Source organism: Vanellus vanellus (genome assembly GCF_965231255.1).
Source record: "Vanellus vanellus genome assembly, chromosome: Z".
NCBI lineage: Eukaryota > Metazoa > Chordata > Aves > Charadriiformes > Charadriidae > Vanellus > Vanellus vanellus.
The window spans coordinates 85,621,113-85,626,827 of NC_138908.1; positions in this window are offsets into that span (position 1 = coordinate 85,621,113).

A 5,715-nucleotide genomic window follows, 5' to 3' on the forward strand; every position below is an offset into this window, starting at 1 on the left:
TCTGGGGCTCCGGTAGGTTTTCCAGTCAATTTTCAGCATCTCTTGCATTCACTGTGATCCCCCTCTTGTGGCTGGTCCAGCGCCTGCAAAATTTCCCTGCCTGTGCTTGTCAAGGCTCAGTGGCCTTAGGTTCCTGAACCAATGCAACAGAAATACGGTGGTTTCATAGATTAGCTGCCCCTCAGCTGAGCTGCTGTGACTGTCCTGATGTGTACAAGAAGACAACCCAAACTGCGAGATAAAGTGCATCAGCTCAAACCTCTGCTGTTGACTGTTACCACAGCAACCTGTCTTGGAGCTGCTGACCTTGTGTAAGCTCTTAATGTGCTCCAGTTCTGAAGTAAAACCTGTGGTTTGAACCACATTCATGGCAAGTTCAGCTGACACATTTTCGTTCGCCACATGGGCAAGCCATGAACACACACAGGAATGATTTACCAGCCCAGCTCATGGGCCATAACTTGTTCTGTTACGATAACTTGGTCACGTTTGATGGCGAGTTTCAGGTTTGACCTGAGCCCTGAGTGAATAAAACATGCCTGGAGCACACAGCAATTGCAGTGTTGCTTGGATGCGAGTAGGTCCCCTGCACGTTCCCCTGTGGAGCAACAAGTCCGTTACAGTTCTGACCTCATTGAGTTGGTCCCTTTGAAAATGAGACTGAGCCCAGTGTTCATCTGGAGGTATTTGGGTTGGGAACCATGGCATAGGGATCTGATTCCCCGAGCTCACCCATCATCTCTCTAGCGTCTTTGGGGAGGCCAAGATCTTTGCAGCTCGAATTGGCCATTCAAGATCAGAGCCCCTCTTCCTTTGGTGCTGTAAGGAGCTGGGACAGATACACAGTGCTCCATGTCCTCGTAGGATCCATCCATGTGTTCAGATCCTGAGATTCAGCACTGAGACCTCTTTGAATCTCCATGTTCAGGCACTGGAACGCATTACCCAGGGCAGTGGTGGAGTCGCCATCCCTGGAGGTATTTAAAGGTCGTGTAGATATAGTGCTTAGGGACATGGTTTAGCGGTGGGCTTGTCAGTGTTGGGTTAATGATTGGATTAGATCTGACAGGTCTTTTCCAATCTAGGAGATTCTGTGATTCTGTAACTTTTCACCTACCGTTTTTGGTGTCAGAAGCAAAATGCCCAATGCTGCAATAGCCTGGCACGCAGGTGGGCCGTTTGTTAGACATGACACAAGCGTACCGTGGTGCTTCATCATTTTCTTCATAATTCTCACTGGGTGAGACTCCTCGTAGCACAGGCCCTGCACCAGAACCCATCCGCAGTTGAAACACAGCTCACAGCCGAAGGGCTGATGTGGTTAACAGCAGCGGGGCTGTGCTGCATGGTGAGAATAAGGAATTGCACTCCCTCTCGTGGCTATGCTCTCCCCTACCTTTTCCTAGAGCAGAAGACCCTAAAGCTTCATCATGTTTACAGACCATGCTTACAGCCGGTGCAAGTCCCCAGCATAGCCAGTTATCAGCGCAACAGAGCCCAACACTTGAGGCGCCAGGAATTTGGCTTATAGCTTCGTCAATCTGTAATTGTTTGGGCAAAAATCGTTCCATGCCAGATGTCTGCCTTAGGCTGAAGTTCTCTGGAAAGTTTCAGCCAAACTATTTTGACCATTTCCAAGAATGAGGGGAAAGCACAGTGTTTTGCCCAGATTTTGAGAATAAATAATTCCATGAAACTGCTGTAAGAGCAGAAAAGCCTCCACGCCTTGAAGAAAGAGCATGAAATTTGGTCCTGCTGTCAAAAAGTGCCATTTGCCACTTCCAGGAAACTTTATTTCATTTTGAGTTAGTTATAAGCTCTGCAAATCATGGTTTGCTTGTGCTCAACAGATCCGGTCACAGATTAACAACTCTGTTCTCCGAGGACTCTCTGAAGCAGGCACGCTCCAGCCCAGGGCTGCAAAGTCTTGAGTATGAAATGGGTGCTTCCAGCACTGGAAATAAGAGCTGGGGAAGTGAGGAAAGCTGGGGAGAACAGAGAGGTTCGGAAGTGAACGTGGGAGGTGTTGGGATGGGGTCAGAAATGGGGAGGTGCTGTTGGAGGTCTCTATGAGAGGGATAACACAAGCTGGCCTGGAAAGAATAATAATGAAGAAGCTCCACCAAGAGGTACAGGACCAGGGACCCTCTCCCTGCTCCCCCAGAAACTCTTCCTCTTGGTGGCAGGGACAGGAAGGGCAGGTGCCCTCAACATTGGGTCACCTCCTGAGCTGAGAAACCTTCCCATGCAGGAAGAGTTTCTTCTTATAGCTGCTACAGGGATGACAGTAAGAGATTCAGAGTTTGGTTGCGGTGCCGTCATCCCAGGGGCAATTTCTGAGGGAAAGCAGGGATGCCTCAGGAGCATGTCTAGAGGACTTTCAGCTGGCATGCGATGGAGATGCGCTGACTGATCCAGGGTACCCATGGGAGCGTTTGCCATCCAGCAGCGCAGCATTGCAGAGACTCAGGGCGAGCTGACTGGAGCTCTGGGCTGCTCCTCCCGGCACCCTGCCTCTGACATCTAAAGCTTGTACTGGGTGTCTGGACACAGCCCCACAGCGTGCCCCGTGGACTGGAGCGCAGATAGCATCTGACTCTCTCTTGTCCTGGCAAGAAGATTGTCTTCCTTTATAACGTTGCAAACCAGATGCCAAAAAGGCACTTTTGCCATCCAGTGGAGGCAAGGTTGTTAAGAGTGGAGGCGTTGACACAAAGTGCCTTTGGGGGAAATGGCACGGAGCAGCATCCCTAGTTCAAGAGGCTGTCTGAGTTTAGCAATAGTCTCTTGTTCCCAGGCTCTGGGCCAGGGTAAATTGGCTGCAGTGTACTTTGGGAATGAGGATTTTGCCTCCAGGAGAAAAAGAGCTTAGCACAACTCTGCCCAGAGTCCCTCCTAAGCTCATCCACGCAAAGGGATGGGTGCCAGTTCCTCAGATGGGCTTGTTACTGGCCTTTCCTGGGTGTAGCGAAAGCTGTCGTTAGCAGGTACAATCAAGAAATACAGACGTGGGGGCAGAAGGGGGTAGAGAGGCAGGAGGGGCCCGTGGGTTTCATTTGCTTATATGAAGGAGCCTGAGTTGATTGAGTGGCATCTCCCCGATGGGGAGGAGGAGAGGAAGGCAGAGACTAGGATAACTACTCTCTCTGTGCTCCGAGCTTTGCGAACACAAGCCCGTGTTCCCCACCGTGCCAAGTATTTTAATGCATCACGCGGTATCTGGGAACAATCAGAGTACAAAGAGCCTCAGCCCTACACCCTGCCCAGCCCCTGCTGCCCTGGATGCATCCCTGCCCCTGGGTCTGGGTGGTGGATGAAGCAGGAGCCAGGCGAGGTCGGCTGTAGCTGAAAGGTCCTGGGGGGTTCTCTGTTGGCTCCATCCAGCTGCTTTGCCTGGGAGTCCTTCAGGTTTCAGGACTGTTTGCCGTGCAAGGGGAAGAGTGAGCCGGAACAGGCACAATGGCTGGAGTCTTATGACCTGCATGGATCCCATCCTCACTGGAGAGGAGAATGGCTGTAGCTCAGGCCCCATGGGCCTCTGGGTTGCCTAAATGGGGGCCTCCTGTGTTAGCTGAGATGTTTGAGGCCATCTCTGGCCTTGCCTTCAGCCACCGCTCCATGACACGTCTCCTGTGAGCTCTGTGTCATGCCCACCAGGCTCCATCCAAGAGCATCTCACATGGCATTGGAAACCTACATTTACACAATTGAACTGAACCCTTGACATTCACGCTGCACACAGGTTGTCCAGAGACAGGACATTTCTGCTGCTCGACTCGGCAGTTCACTTTCTTGGGTTCTCCATTCAGCCAGGCTGCCCAGATTGAGTGCACCACGAGGGGGTGGTGGGCAGATGATGGCCCCAAGATCCGGGTCACGGAGCAGAACAAGCTTCATTTTTCCCCCTGGACTTCAACCTTCCCTGCACACAGATCAGGCATCCCCATTTCCTACCTGAGATGCAGTAAGCCAGCAGTATGGAGACCAAAATTAATCTCTTTTAATGGTTTTTACTTACAGCAGGGTTTTGTATTCAAATTACATACACCTTCAAAAATATAGGATTACAACTTCTTGATAGTCCTAGCTTTATTGCACTCTTTTAAATTTCCTTAATTACCAAATTTGCAAATGTTACCAGGTCGGTGGAGCAGTCACAGTCAAGGCAAAGCACATGAAGCCCTGGTTTCTTGAGGAACTAATGCACTTTTTGACAGAGATCGACTTTTCTGCAGATGCAGGGAGACTTATTTACTTCATTTCCATTTCCTTGCCTAACTTAGCTCAATGACTTCTTCATCCAGGACTCAGAAGAGAATTTGCAATTGAAATAAGCAACAAAGTGTGTTTTAATCCTCCAGGAATAAAAAAATGAGGTGTGAAAATCCACTAGTTCTAAAAATCTTGTTTCTGGTCACCGCATACATCTGTCAAGTCAGGTCACCAACAACAGGACTTTCTTGATTTAAGTTGGTTTTAAACAAACTGATGTTTCCCTATTTATCCAGCACATTTAGGCTCCATCCCTGAGAGCTCTGGCCAGGAGCAACCCATGTCCATCCTTTTAGACTCTCACATCCTTCAAAACAAAGTGGCCTTCTACAAACTGCTTGCTGGGGCATGAGTCTCAGGTCCATGAGAATAAATCTGAATAAACTCATTAATAATTCATTTGTCCACTGCATTGTAGTTAAATTGCATTAAATTCTATGATTTGTTACAAACGAGTAAATACATATGCAACATCTATTGTTCTATAATGTAAAACATTGAAGTATTAAAACTCTGAAAAATGGGTATTCATTTTTATGATGATGTAAATATGTGTTTCTGTCCCAGAATCATAGCAAAATAGAGCCAGGAGGGACCTCGGCTGTTCGGCTCATCCGTTCCCTGTGCCCAAGACAAGGTAAGCTGTGATTTCTGGCACGGTTTTCATCTCATGTTGTTACTGCTCTTCAGTGATGGATATCCCACAATCTCCACTTTGATCACACACCCACCTACTAACCAAAATCTAGCAAAATGTTACATTTAGTTGGAAATCAGCATATTTTAATAGTTACTAGGAAATGCCTTAGGGGAGGGAAAAAAAGAATTCTCATTGCACAACAAGATTAAAAATAACGTTTTCAAACATGACTGCATTTGAAAATGTAGGTAATTTGATTAAAACTGTTCTTGGCACCAGACCCCAGCCCAAAACCCCTCACTTTTTGTTTTTAACCTGGATCAGTTTGCCGATCTGCTTTAGTGCCAGGACAACTGAAGAGCACAGGGTGATGCACTGAGCAGTCAGGGTGGAGAGAGTGGAATTTTTTTAAGCTGGCATTGCTGCAAGGGAGAAGGTCCTTGCAGATCATCCTGCTGCTGGTTCAGTGCGGCTGCTTTGCTCAGCTTTCCCTTAACCCAGCAGGTTACCTGGCTTCACCGGCAAGTTAAAGCAGAGATGAGCTGCCAGGGACGAGCTCAGGGTCTCCTGCTGTAAAATCATAACAAAGCATTTTGCTTTTCAAACCTTTGTCTAACCCAACGGGAATAATTTGCGAAGGAATCCTGACTATACTTGTCCTTCAGTTCATTATCTTTATGATCCCGTCCCTAAAAACACTTAATGGTTAATAAACCTTAAGGAAATACAATCTTACAGGCAAATGTTTTGGCTGAGCATCTGCTCCAATACTGGAAAGTGCTGGTCTTTTGTCTCTTTAATTG